This window comes from Lotus japonicus, chromosome 5 (genome assembly GCF_012489685.1).
Source record: "Lotus japonicus ecotype B-129 chromosome 5, LjGifu_v1.2".
Taxonomy (NCBI): domain Eukaryota; kingdom Viridiplantae; phylum Streptophyta; class Magnoliopsida; order Fabales; family Fabaceae; genus Lotus; species Lotus japonicus.
Window position 1 is genome coordinate 14,533,259 of NC_080045.1, and position 15,684 is coordinate 14,548,942.

Sequence of the window (15,684 nt, forward strand, 5' to 3'; positions counted from 1 at the left end):
CGGTAAATTAAGATCACGTCGTTTATGAAATTAACAAAAAAATGTGGCTGCTGGGATTCGAGCCCAGGTCTCCACGGCCACAACGTGGAATTCTTACCACTAAACTACAGCCACAAGTTACAGATATTCTACGGTAAAATTAATTCTTTAAATAGAATATGGTATCGAATAAAAAATTAGTGTACACAAAAGACAAAGTATTTACAAATTTTTAGTGTTGTTTACGCATAGAAGTGTTTTTTAACATACTAAGGAAACCAATGAATCACATAATTACTAATTGCTTATAAAAAAATGTAATTACTAATCAAACAAATTATTGAATTAGGATGTGTTTGAGAAAATAATTTAATAAAATGCTTATGAAAATAAGAAAAAAATTAGTGCATAAACGCTAGCATTCATAAGCTAGTTTTGAGAAGTCTATTGAAATAAGTTTAAAACAAGTTATAGATGAACATAAACTCTTATTCATGAGCGAATTTGAATAATTTATGAAAATAAACTCAAAGTAGTTTATAAGTATGTCATATTCATAAGCTATGTACATAAGTCATCTCAAACACTTACGTAAACGTTTAATTATGTTATCAGATAAACTCAAATAAGTTCTCCCAAATGAGACTTTGATTTGCTGTATATAAAGCCTCAGTAAAAATTACGAACACATATGTGTTTTGTTATGGAATAAAATGATAGGTATAATATACTTTGACCAATATCGATAGTGTCTCGTGCACCTGATGATAATAACTCTAAATCAAGGTGATAGTTTATAATTTCAAACATGAATCTATTATATATTCGAATATCTTCATCATTTTAAAAATATATATATGTCATATTACGGATGATTTCTTCCAGTTTTGATATATCTTATGTATATAAATATATTGTGAACACTCATTTTTGTTCACATTATTATTATTATTATTATTATTATTTTTTGAAAAAGAGAAAAACTAAAAATATCCCATGTGTTTCTCTCTCTCTCACATCCCCCACCTACCACTTTCCAACACACACTCATCTCTCTCACATGCACACAAGCATCGCTCATTTCACATAGCACAAAGAGAAAAAAAAATGGAGAAAGGAAGAAATAGCAGAAACAGCAGTAGCATGGTACACACAAGACACGTCATATGGCATTAAGGGACTTTGTCCTTTTCCTTGGTCAAAAAGTCAGAGCTTGCACCAAATATGTCATACACAAAAAGAGGGATCAAAACATACCTTCTGGAAATGTGGATGTGATACCACCTGGAACACTTCCACAGCCCACATCTCCAATGTAGTTAGCCAGTTCATGTGCAATGTGCCTTTGAACATGGAGGTTAATTCAACCCAGAGGCTCGAGACATTAGGGATGGCTGGGTACATTCCTTCAGGGGTGTCTCCTCCAGCGTTTTTCTCGAACACTTTGTTCTTGACTTCCCTAAGCTTGGGAATGCCACATATAATCTCTTCGAACCCAATTATGACTACTATAGCCATATCTACTTTGGGACAAGTTCTTTGGAACTTATGACATGTGAATCATGGCCAAACTCAAAATAGCCTTATGGGTTCTACTATGCCCTTTGGAGATTGACCTTAAAATTTAATTTTGAATACTACTCTATGATCATTTAGACAATAGATGAATGAGAGTTGTCATGAAATGACTCATATGCTTGCTCATGATATGGTGTTGTATTTAACCCTTAATTCAAACTACAAATAAAAATTATGAGATGGTAGCTAGGAAAATCAAAAGGATCGTTGATGTGTTCAGAGCACCGCCATATGATCCTCTTATGAAACAAGTAGCTGATGTTGGGTTGGATCGAAATTCACCTCGAAATGAATCTCCAGATCAACCACAAAGAGGTATTCAAGACAACCCTGTAGAAAGGGTTTGAAACCAACATGAAAGTGGAAATAGCCATCCATTATGGTCAATGGGAACCAAAATATTGATCTCCTAGTTGAAAGGATTAGATAAAATAACCCGCGGGGCATCAAAATATAGCTCAACTAGACGGACAAATACTTAATAGGCATGAATTTAATGTATAGTTTTCTAATCAACCTCATTTTGTACTCCTTTTTTCTGCCCGCGAAGATTATGTGCCCATCAAGATTTGCAATAAGTTCCTTTGGTTAGACAACATAAATCTTTTTTCATTTCTCCCTTCAGCCACCATGGAAGCGTTGATTGAAAGGAGCAAGGACAAGATGTGAAGTTCTGTGTGATTGATCCTAGACATATATGTTGTATAGCGTAGTTTTCGTTCTTCTCCAAAACCTGTCCCAATTGTTGGCAAATGAATCTAACTTGTTGTATGGTGTGGATGGTAAAGTTAGGTCCCTCCACAACGAGATTGAGATTATAAACGCGTTCATTAAGACCTCCCAGGGAAAGAACAACAAGAACAAGGTTGAACAACAATTTTGAACCAAATCAAAGATATCCTCACGTGGTAGAGGACACCATTGATACCTTCATCATGGAAGTTTCTAAGCACAAGAGGAGGAGCACGATGGTGAGGATGCTCCACTCAGCTCATCACGCAAAGCTGCTCCATGAGGTAGCCCAGAAAATAGACATTATCAAAAACGCCATTAAAGAGATACATGACAACAAGCTCGAGTATGACATGCCAGAAAGTAGCAACAACAATGATCATCAATAAAAATGATAGTAACGGAAGAGGAAGAATGGTGCGGTTGTTGCACCAGAAAAGAAGAATCGTGGAGGAGAAAGATGTTATGGGGTTTGACCATGATTTTGAGGTTATCATCAGTAAGCTCAAGGAAGGTTTGGGGCACAGAGTTGTTTCGGTCATTGGTATGGGTGGGTTGTGCAAGACCACGCTTTACATTAACGTGTACAACAACAACAACAACAACAACAACATGGTGAAGATGCACTTTAATTTCATGGCAACGGTTTATGCGTCAAACTTGTGTAAAAAGCTAAGGAGCTTTTGCTTGGACTTCTTAAGTAGTTGATGCTAGACATTGAATTTCAATCAACAAGAAGAATCAAAAAGGAAAAAGATATGGCTCAAGATTTTTCTAGCTTGAGGGAGGATGAACTGAATGGGAAGGTGAAGGAATGTTTGAAGAGGAATAGGTATCTGTTGGTAATGGATGACCTATGGAAAAATCAAGTTTGGGATGAGGGGGAAAATGCATTCCTAGATAACAACCAAGGAAGCAGGATATTGATCACAAGTTGTTTGGCCTTGCATACCATCCAAGATCCTGCTTACCACCTTCGAATTATCACTGAAGAGCAGGGCTAGGAACTTTTCTCCACTAAAGTGCTTAAGGGAGAGCATAGCCCATCTAATCTAGAGCCTCTAGGTAAAGGGATTTTCAAGGGTTGTCGAGGTCTATCACTACCAATTGTTGTTATCGCTGGACTTCTAGCAAACAAGAAGAAAACACAAAGAGAATGGTCAGTGGAAGATCATGTCAACTGGTATGTTACCAAGGACGATACCCAAGTCAAAGACTTAGTACTTAAACTCAGCTTTGACCACTTGACTACAAGATTGAAGCCATGCTTCCTATATCTTGGGATATACTCTGAGGACTTCAAATTCCATGTTACCCAACTGCTGGAACAATGGGTTGCTAAAGGATTTATACAAGAAACAAGGAGTAGAGACTTGAATGATGTTGCTAAGGACTACTTATACGAGCTCATTGACCGTAGCTTAATCCAAGTAGAAAAAGTGAAGGATAGTGGATGAGTGAAGACATGTCGGGTCCATGATCTTCTTCCAGATCTTTGTATATATAACAGAAAAGATGAATTTTTTTAGGTTAACGTGAATAGTAACATTCTAATACAATCTAAACTTCGACGACTATCCATCCATTGTAGTATGTCTCAATATGCTTCTTCAAGTAGCAATGACCATTCATGTGTTCGTTCTTTGTTATGTTTTGACTCAGACTACTATGTTAATCATAATGAGTGGATATGGCTTTTCAAAGGCTTCAAATTAGTTCAAGTTTTAGATCTCGCCGGGGATTTCTACATAAAGATCCTCTCCAACTTGGGGGACTTTATCCACTTACACTCTGTTTGTTTGGGGTGATTTTGGTAGGAAGGAAGTAAGAGGGGCTGGAAAATAGATGGAAAATGGTATCTTCACGTGTTTGGGAAAGGCATGGAAAGGAAAGAGGAGTTAAAACTGTACAAAACAGCGTTGTGTTAGCTTTCCGCCCAAGATTGGTGAGAAAATGGCATGTGAGAGACAATGAATTATTAAAAAACGTGACTACCCTCTATTTTTTTTTTTGTTAATAACAGACTACCCTCTAATATTGTTTTCTCATCGTTAGAATATATGCATTTGCACTATGCGTTATTTTTTTTATAGACACTGCGTTAATTGATTTTGAGAGGAAGCACAGTGGTTTTGTTCTATTTTCAAAAGAATTACTGTTCACATGTATTATGTTTCAATTCTATATTGGATATTAAAATTTAATATAGTATTATATTATAATAATAATAAGCATGACGTTCCTTTAAATAAAAATAAATGCCCAATTTTTTTTGAAAATAAATTTAAATTGAAAAAATAAAATATACATGATAGTAATTTGAGAGATAAATGCCTTCAAAAAAAATTGAGAGATAAATTAAAAACAATACTATAATAATATTATTGAGTTTTTAAATTAATTTATAAAAAATTTAAAAATTATAATTATAATAAAATAAAAATAATAATGAGGTATGAATTATTTGTGAAGATTTACATGTGAAGGATAAAATAGTAATTATCTATCACACTAATTTTTATAACATTCACTTTTCCTCTTATTTTCCATTCTTTTTCTCTCTGTCCATACAACCTCAAAATCAATCCACTTTCCTATTATATTCATTCCTCTTATATCATTTCCTCTTATATTCCTTCCTCTCATTTTCACTCCTCTATCCAAACAAAGCATTAAGGTATTTGAGAATACAGTCAAAGAGCATTAGTAGTATTTCATATTCTATATGCAGTCTTCAGACCTTAGAAACCTTAACCTTGCATCCACTGTATATTGGGAGGTTCACCCAGATTCTTCCACGGTTTCTTTTCGTGGAGATATATGGAAGCTCTAGCTTTTAAGGCACCTTCATTATATGGTCAGAAACATATCATTCTACGTGGGCACCATTCAAAATCAGGTAAAGTTATGTGGAATATTCAAACCATGGGTTCCATTCAAATCGACAGACAAGAAACATCATTCATTGAGAATGGATTATTTACCACACAAAGAGATTTGGGGATGATAATCTGCACAGGCTGTGAGGTAAACATACCAAAAGTGTTGCTAAGCCTCCAACACTTAGATAATTTGAATGAGTTAAAAATCAGTTTCTTTCCTTCACCAGTTGTGCGGTTCAATTGTTCCATTCCTCCAAACTTACTACAAAACCTAGAGCAATTGATTCATCTTAGAGTATTGAAATTTATCCTTGTTTCAACCTTCTAATTGGTGCGACTTTGTTACCTCCAAAAATTACAAGGTTAGTATTGAGGGATGCTATGGACTTGAATGATGTTGTGATGTGTGTTCTAGGAAATCTTCCCAAACTCCAACATTTCACAATATGCAATGCTCATATTATATAACAACTCTTTGTCATCAATTGCATAAGCGGTTTCCACAATTGCAAGTGTTTCATATGAAATGTTTAGGGGCCATAGATTGGAAACTAACAAGTGGTGCAATGCCACTCTTCCAAAGCGTAAAAATTCAGTCATGTTATCATTTGGTTGGTCTCCTAGAAGAATTATGGTATTTGGATGCTTTAAGAGAAATGTTGGTTGGATCCCACAGAAAAAGTGATGCTCATGCTAGGAAATTTGGAATTGAAGAATTTTTCAATTACGTTCGAGAACTTTGGATCAACAGCTCTTATATGTAGATGTTGATATGCATCTATCTTGGATTACTAATTTGTTGCATAAATATGCAAGCATTAAAAGTCACTACCATAAATTCGTTGTTTAGGGACTGATTTAGTGACCGGATTATTGCGGTCGCAGTTGCGACCAATTATATGACCGAATTAAGATTTTTTTTCTCTCTCTAAATCTGAATGGTAAGTGACCGATTTAGAGACAGAAAAGTTTGTGACGGACTATTTCGTCACTATTCTAAGAAATTTAGCAATTGACAATTCAATGCTACTTTTGTGACCAATATTTTCGTCGCTATATATGTTTAAAATGTAAATTTTTAGAAACATAATACAAAATTTTACCATAATAGGATTCAAACCTTGGCTTATTTGGAGGAGAAGTCTTTATCTTACTTTCACTTGCCAACTAGACGAAGATCTCTTTTATTTCACCATAAACGTTTTTTACGTTATAAAACAATGGAAATGAAATCCTCAATCTTACTAAATTTGTGTGGACTCAAACCCTAATTTTTTCCTTCTCAATCCACCTCTGACTGTCTCACCCAAACTCAATGTCGCGTCACTCCTTCGCTTTCCACTACGGCTACAACGTCCTCCGTTGCGGCTGTTGCTTCTTCTATACAACTAAGGGTTGCTTTTTTTTTTGATATGAGTCTATTGTTGTAAGTTTTTTCTGGTATGCGAGTCTATTGCTCTTGTCGCCCTATTTTTTTCTTTCTTGTGTTGTGGAGCCCTCGTTGCTGGTGTTTTGTGGGTTTCTTTTTAGTTTTGGCTAAAGTGGTGTGTTAGAGATAAATAGGTGTAATATCCTACGGGATTTTTTTTTGGATGCTCTTTTCCCGGTTTACTTGGTTTTTCCATTAAAGCGCAAGTATGATTTTTACGATGTCCTTGTTCGATTCAAAGCATTTGTGGAAAACCAATTCTCCCGATCGATCAAAGTTTTTCAAAGTGATAATGACCCTGAGTTCACTAATAACAAAGTCCAGGCTTTATTTGTTTCTTCGGGTGTGCTTCATTGGTTTTCATGCCCTCATACTCAGGCACAGAATGGACGAGTTGAACGGAAACACAGACATGTTCTTGAGCTTGGTCTTGCTATGTTGTATCACTCACATGTCCCTACTAGCTATTGGGTTGATGCTTTCGGTACTGCGGTATATATTATTAACTATGTCCCTTCTAAGGTGCTCTCTAATTAGATTCAATTTCAGCTCTTGTTTCATATTACGCATATTTATCTCTAACATGGTGCTAGTTGTTTTCCTAGTTCTTATAGCTTCTTGGTTTTTGTTGGTACTTTTGTTGACTTGTATGTTGCTGGCATGTAATTTCTTACCTTGGTTTCCTCCTCTTTTTGTACTTGTTCTATTCCATTTCAATTCAGTAGAGATTTTTGTTTTAAAAAAATAAAAACATAACAGCAAAACTGTTAATTCCACATTGCTAGATCAAATGGCCTAAAAAATGGTTTCAAAAATATTGGGTACTTTAGAGCTCATATGGAATTGACTGGTTAGTGTGTTCCAATGGTACCTAGTCGGGGGAAATAGAGCTTATATGGAGTTATTAACTTTTATCCACTAACTGGAAAATTTTAAATACAAGTTCTTGATTTTTCTTTTTAAAAATTTTAAGAACTCAACATACAATTATTTTGCTTACACACAGTGGGGAAAACTGTAACTAGGAACTTTGTCTTTAGGTTATGTGGTCTAGCTGGTCCTCACATTTCTCATGTCTTTATTTAACCATTTTGGTCTTTTTGTGCTCTAGTTGTTAGTCAATTTGATTCCCAGTAGATTTTTCTTTTGAGTATTGTTTTTAAAATCATATTTACTATCACTATTAAGTTTTGACTGTGAACATATTATCGTGGGTGTCAAGTACTTGTTATTGAAAGAGATCTGATTGAACTAGACTGGATTGAAAGCTATCTCAAGTTAATTGAGTTGAAACTTGAAGATACTACAACTTTTTTTATCGTGAGTTGTGGAAATACATTTCTTGCTTAACATGTGTTATGTAACGTCTAAACATAGGATGTATAACAATTGTTTGTTGGTGTTGTCATTAATTAGATGTTGAATGAATCAATATCATAGACAGTTGTTTGTTGGAGTGTAAATGTGTTGTATGATATGTCAATTCCAGTGTAATGGTTGATTAAGTGACAGAAAATGAACATTCGTCAAATTCGTGGTTGGATGTATAATATAATTATGTCTGGCCAATGTGGGGTTACAAATGCATTTATGAATGGAGTACATGAATTTATTGCTTTTACATGCCAAACAGAAGCCTCATGTAGTGGAAAAATTAGATGTCCTTGCTTAGATGTAGAAATCTCAAGTATTTAGACCCTGAAGAAGTTGAAGTTCACCTTTATAGGAAGGGATTTGTATGTGATTATTGCTATTGGATATGTCATGGAGAAATTGATCCAACTTTATGTGTAGCATTTAATACGTGTCAAAGCACTAGTGGCACTGCGCAAAAGGGTCCAAGTGCTAGTTGCACTACACAAGAGAGTCATAGTGAACAATTTGATAGATTTGAGAGTATGGTTTATGATGCTATTGAACTAGAATTTCAAATGCATCATTGTCAACAACCCGAAGAGGCTCCAAAAAGTTGGTAGGGATAAATACAAGGAAGTTCCTTTGAAGAGAATGCATTATTTACCCTTATTCCTAGACTTAAGAGATTATATGCCTCAATAAGTTATGCTGCACACATAAGGTGACATTATGAAAATAGAAGCAGGAGTGTTATGTCATCCATCAGATGGAGAAGCATGGAAAGACTTTGATGAAAAAAATCATGATTTTGCAAAAGAACCTAGAAATGTGTGGTTGGGGTTATGTTTCGATGGTTTCATGTCATTTAGTAATGTAGCAAAACCTTTTTCTTGTTGGCCGGTAATTGTTACCCCTGATAATCTTCCTCCTAAACTATGCAGGATAACTTCATACATATTTTTTTACATTGATTATTCTAGGCCTGATAATCCAAAAGAGAAAATTTATGTGTATTTGCAGCCATTGATAGATGAGTTGAAATTGTTATGGAATGAAAGTGTGCTAACATAGGACATACCCAAAAAGAAAAAATTTATGATGAAAGTTGTATTAATGTGGACTATTAATGATTTTCCTGCATATGGTATGTTGTCGGGTTGGAGTACCGTGGGAAAACTAGCATGTCCATATTGCATGAATCAATCAAAGGCTCTCGGGCTGAAACATGGTGTTAAATGTTCTTGGTTTAATTTCCATCGTTAGTTCTTTCCCATGGATCATGCATACAGAAGAAACAAGGATGCATTTAACAAGAATCAAGTCGTGACGTCTATTGCTCCACGAAGATTAACAGAGGATCAAATGTAGGAAGAAGTTTTTAATGTACCAAAAGTACCTGAGACTCAACCTTGTGTTTTTCCTGGATATGGTGTCTCTCATAATTGGATAAAACAAAACATCTTTTGAGAGTTACCATATTGGAAGTCAAACTTAGTAGTTAGTAAGGCATAATCTTAATATGATGCATATTGAAAAAATGTATTTGCACATGTCTTTAATACAGTGATGGACATCAAAGGTAAGACCAGAGATAATGTTAAAGAAATAATGAATTGGAAAGAGTATGTAAACGAAAGGAACCGAAATTAGTAGAGAACCCTAGTGAAAAACCTTTAAAGCCTAAAGCGACATTTATTTTGTCCAATGAGCAGAAAATGACAGTTTGTAATTGGGCTAGTGAGCTGAAAATGCCCGATGGATATGCTTCAAATTAGGATAGATGCAGGGCCGGCCCTGGGCCTGTGCAAGCAGGCCCACAGCCTAGGGCCTCAAAAAATCAGGGGGCCCAAATTTTTTTTTTTGTTACTTTGGCAAACTGCAGTCTGCAGACCCACACAGATTCTTTTTAAATTTCTTTTGTTTGGCACTTTGGGCCTTGTCCTTGTATTCCGGTTTTGGGCTTGGCCCTTTCTCTTAATATATTTTTTTTGATCGGGATTCTCTTAATATATGAGAACATTTGTAAAAAAAAAACCCTAGTACTATTTTAATTAGAAAGAGTGCAATTCTGAAAAATTAGAAACACGTAGAGCAGAAAGTCTGAAACGTGAAGAGCACACTGAAACGTCAAAAAGATTGGCACTTTGATCCAACCGCCGGTCCGCCCCTGGCCGCCGCCGCTGCTTCAGTCACCCACCGCCGGTCCGCCGCTGCTTCGTTTTTCTTTTAACTTCAAGGTAATTTATTCATCCCTCTTCAATTTCTTATTCTCTTTTTATTTTAAAGTCTGCATCTTGTGGTGGGGAATTGGGGATGAAAGGGATTGATCATTGATGGAAAATTGGTAATATAGACTTGAGTCTTTGGTAGAAAGCGTTAAACCTCACTCACCCAATAACCTTGGTTCTCTCAAGAAAACCCTCACTTTGATAAGTTAAATCACATCCCTTATCTGGCTTATCTATCATTTCATTTCAGTAATTTGCTTATTGCTAATTTCAGTAATTGATCAACATGTTATTAATTATCTCTTAATTTTTTATTTTCCAGTTCAACTTCAACACTGCGGAATTGATCAAGAACAGTGAGAAAGTGAGAAGTATCACTATTTCAGGTTCTAAATTTGTTTTCATTATTCCTCTATGCCTCCTAAATTGCCTCCTAAGATTAGAAAGTTTGATTCTGGATGTGAGAAACGTAAGAAAAAGAAAAGACTTGATGAGTTAACTCGATCTCAATCAGGAGCTCTTAATAAATTTATTATAAGAGAACCACAAATTCCCATTGAAAATCAAAATGTTGATGTTGGAATTATTGAAAATATGGAGGAAAATGATAATGTTAATGCTACCAAAAATGATAATTTAGATGCTGAAGATATGGAGGAAAATGCAAATGTTAATGCTACTGAAAATGTTAATTTAGATGCTGAAAATATGGAGGAAAATGCTAATGTTAATGCTACTGAAAATGTGAATTTAGATGTTGATAATGCTAATGACAATGGTGATGATATAGACATATTTGATCCAACAATATGGGATACTCTTGAGTCTAGAATGATTGATTTATTAGCAACAAAAGGTCCTAAAAGAGATTTGTCTATTCTGAAGGGTCCTAAAGATAAATCATCTAGACGTTTTACGGCTAATTTGTATACTAGAGTTTTACCAAATGGAGAGAAATGTGATAGAGATTGGCTTGTTTATTCTAAAAAGCTTGATAAAGTATTTTGTTTTTGTTGTAAAATTTTTAAAAGAGGGATTGGTAAAGGTCAATTAGCAAATGAGAGTTTTTGTACTTGGTCACATGTTGGTGAAAGACTTAGAGAACATGAGACAAGCATGGAACATGTTCACAATATGACTACTTGGTATGAGTTGCGTAAAAGAATGCAAAATTTTCAAACTATTGATAAAACAACTCAAAGGTTGATTGAGAAAGAAAAGGAACACTGGAAAAATGTTATAAAAAGAATTATTTCAATAGTGAAATTTCTTGCTAAACATAATTTGACCTTTCGTGGTTCTAATGAGAGATTGTACCAAAATAGCAATGGGAATTTTTTAGGCTTAATTGAAATGTTAGCTGAATTTGACCCAATTGTCCAAGAACATGTTAGGCGTATTACAGATGCTAATATTCATGTTCACTTTCTTGGGCATAAAATTCAAAATGAGTTAATATTTTTGCTTGCTTCTGCAATTAAAAATGAAATCATTAGAAAAATCAAACAAGCAAAATATTTCTCAGTGATACTTGATTGTACTCCTGATGTTAGTCACCAAGAACAAATGTCTTTGATAATTCGATATGTGGATATTTCGTCAAATTCTGTTAGTGTTGAAGAATCTTTTTTAGGATTTTTGAATGTCAATGATACAACTGGTCAAGGGCTTTTTGATGTTTTACAAGGTGAATTGAAAAATCTTGATCTTGACATATTTGATGTGCGGGAACAAGGTTATGATAATGGGTCTAATATGAAAGGCAAACATCAAGGTGTACAAAAGAAATTTTTAGACATATATCCAAGAGCCTTTTATACTCCGTGTGCTTGTCATAGTCTTAATTTGACATTGTGTGATATGGCTAACTCTTGTGCTAAAGCTAAAGATTTTTTTGGCGTTGTTCAAAGCATTTATACTATTTTTGCTAATTCTACTAAGAGATGGCAAATTTTGAAAGATAATGTAAAATGTTTGACTCCAAAATCATTGTCATCCACTCGTTGGGAGAGTCATGTAGATAGTGTTAGAGCTATTAAAACTCAAGTGTCAGATTTTAGAGAAGCTTTACTTGAAGTGTCAGATAAGGATCTTGATTCTAAAATAAGAAGTGAAGCTAAATCCTTAGCAACAAATGAACTTGGTGATTTTGAGTTTTTTAATCGCGATAATTATGTGGTTTGAAATATTATCTGCAATTAATGTGGTTAGCAAGCTTTTACAATCAAGAGATATGGTTATTGATGTTGCTATGAAAAAAATAGCGGGAGTGATTGCATTTTTTAAGGAATATAGGGAAACCGGTTTTAAAAATGCCTTGAGTTTTGCTACGGAAATTGCCATTGAATTGAATATTGATCCAATATTTCCTCAAAGGCGTAAAATCAAAAGAAAAAGACAGTTTGATGAGAATTTGAATACCCCATCAGTTGAGTTATCTGAAGAGGAATCATTTAGTGTTAATTTTTTTCTTTACCTTGTTGATCAAGCTATTGTATCTCTTAATAAGAGATTTGAGCAATATCAACAATACGAAAGTGTATTTGGTTTCTTGTTTACTTCTCAAAATTTACAATCATTGGATAATGCAACTTTAGAGTCTTGTTGTATTCATTTTGAAGAGACATTGAAACCTAATGAGCAATGTGATACTGATGGGAAACAATTATGTATGGAGTTAAGGTTACTAAGAGATATATTGCATGCAGGTAATATTGGACCTATTGATATATTGAGATTTTTGAAAGGCATGGATGTTTTCCCTAATACAATTATTGCATATAGAATTTTATTGACTATTCCTGTAACAGTTGCCTCTGCAGAAAGAAGTTTTTCAAAATTGAAGCTGTTGAAGTCTTACTTGCGGTCTACCATGTTACAAGAAAGGCTTAATGGATTAGCATTGATAGCAATTGAGAATAATCTGTTGGAGAATATACGATATGAAGACTTGATCGAAAATTTTGCTTCAAAAAATGTTAGGAGAGAGACTATTTTTAAGTAGTTAATTTTTTTTTTTGGATTATATTGACTTGACGTTTTGTTTATGTTAGTCACATATTTTTGAAGTTGTTGATGTTATTTACAGTTTAAATAGATAATGTTCTTTAAAAACAATTATTAGGGGTACATTTTTATTATTTGCCCAGGGCCTCCAAAATGTCGAGACCGGCCCTGGGTAGATGTGTAAACATAAGAGAAGAGAACTTCATTGGAATGAAAAGTCATGATTGTCACATCTTTATGGAGCGTTTGTTGTCAATTGCTTTTTGTGCACTACCACTTTAAGTGTGGAAGCTTATATCTGAGTTGAGTAAATACTTAAAGGATTTGTGCTCAAGTACATTGCAATTGAGTGACTTGTTGTTGATGGAACAAAATATCATCATTATAACATGTAAGTTGGAACGAATCTTTCCACCTGGTTTCTTTTATTCAATGGAGCATTTGCATATCCATCTGGCTTATGAAGCAATAGCAGGAGGTCTCTTCAATATCGATGGAGGTATCTTTTCAAGAGGTAATTATTTACGTAATATAATGTACAAATATTAATTGATCGTATTAATTACTGGCTAATGATATTTTATCAGTTTAGGTACCTGGGGAGGTTGAAACGAATGGCTAAAAACAAATCACGGGTAGAAGGATATATTTGTGAGGCATACCTATGCCAAGAGACTTCTCATTTTTGTCCATGCTACTTTGAGTCTCATGTTCAATCAACGAGAAATAGAGTTGGTCGAATGATGCTAGAGGTCTTGATGTTATGGATTAACAAAATCCATCAATCTTCAGTCATTCTGGTCGAACAGCTGGAACTTCTAAGAGTCAATATTTAAGTGTTATGAAATCATTTGCTACCTATTTGCATGTCCTACTTAATTGTGAAGAAGGAATAACCTCATACTCCCTCAATATCATAACAAGAAAGGAAAGATAACTGCAGGTAGCGAATCAAATCAGCAAAAGAGCATCAAATCCACCCTCATAACAAGCCTGCAACACGCACAAATGCAAACACTACAAATGACCAACTCATACGGATTCCAAACAAACCATTGAGTTCATTTTCCACTCAAATAAGGAGAACCGGAAATTTGTCATCTTCACCTTAAGCCAACTCCAGGACTTGTATTGAATGGACTAAATTGCAGTTGGGACATCAAAAACACAATTTCTAAATAAAATCGAGTTTATGTTGCACCAAATACACAAAATCACAGCCACATCACCCAATCCCCTTCTTCTCCTTAACTCGCCACAAGCTGTCTAAGTGTTGTAAAAAATGTTAGTGACCATCCCTAGACTAACTAGAAACACCACACCACTCATTAATTCTCGTCCAAACCTTCCACACCAGAGGGCAAGTGAAAAACAAACGAGTAGTTTTTTCCTCCACCTCCGGACATAAAGAACACCTTACAGATTTGTCGTCAAAAGGAACCCCCTCCTTCTCAAGTTTACCTTCGTCTGCACTCTATCCAAAAGCACCTTCCAGGCTAAAGCTAGCGAATTAGATGGAGCTTTAACATACCACAAAAGGCTAAACACCCGATCACGAGGATCAAAGACCAACCCTTGGAGCAACTCGTATGCTGATTTCCCGGAATACCCACCATCTGTTCTCTAGTCCATTGCCAAGAATCTGGTCTTCCTAAGATTGGTGAAAAAGAGCTTAATTGTTGCTTCAGTTCTTTCCTATTGATTTTCCTCAGCTAACCCAATAGTCCTCCTCCATACAAGCCTCCACACCTAGCAACCCCCTCCCCACACCATCCCCCAACTCCTTAATAGGACAATTAGCTTGGTCCGTCAGCAGATATAATGATCTGAAATTTTAGCTAAAAGGAGCATCCCCCAACCACTTATCCTCCCAAAACAGAACCTCATCTCCCTCTCCAATCCTCTGTCGTATCCCTTCGTCAAACCAACTACCTTCGCCCTCCCTAAAACATAGCAAAATCAGACCCTTCCACCAACTTAAAGCTTGAGACGGCACTAGATCCCTATATTTTACTCTTATTACTCTGCACCAAAGCTTCCCTCTATCGCATATAAGGTTCCATCTCCACTTCCCAATCATAGCTCTAATGAATTTTCCCAACTCCCTCACCACCAACCCCCCTCCTCCTTAAGCTTGCATACCTTCACCCAACTTAGCCAAACTATTTTACTCTCACCATCCACTCATCCCCAACGGAAGTCCTTGTTTTCTGCCATTTTATTCACAACCCCTATCGGCATGCTGAAAACATTGGAGTATTAAATTGAATATAGGGATTTAGTGAGAATTTAAAAATGAAATACTTTTTCCTAGTTAAAAAAGTAAAATAAATTTGGGATTTTGTAATAAAAAAAATGAATTTGGGATTTTATGTTTATCTCACACACTCCATAATTTTCTAAAAGGCTTAATTGCACTTTTGGTCCCCCAACTATTGCCTTCCTGCGAAAATCGTCCCCAAACTTCAAAATTAGCAAAAAAGCCCTCCAACTA

The 15,684-nt window shown here is 35.1% G+C and overlaps 1 non-coding gene and 2 pseudogenes across 1 annotated transcript; 2 read left to right on the forward strand and 1 right to left on the reverse strand.

Moving 5' to 3' along the window:
- Nucleotides 1-42: 42 nt before the first annotated feature.
- Nucleotides 43-114, reverse strand: TRNAH-GUG (transfer RNA histidin (anticodon GUG)). Its single transcript has one exon. It is a non-coding gene; the product is annotated as a tRNA-His (tRNA).
- A 2,140-nt stretch (nt 115-2,254) lies between these two features.
- Nucleotides 2,255-5,935, forward strand: LOC130719132 (disease resistance protein RPP13-like; annotated as a pseudogene).
- Nucleotides 5,936-10,598: 4,663 nt separating this feature from the next.
- On the forward strand, nt 10,599-13,188 carry LOC130719133 (uncharacterized; annotated as a pseudogene).
- The last annotated feature ends 2,496 nt before the right edge of the window (nt 13,189-15,684 follow it).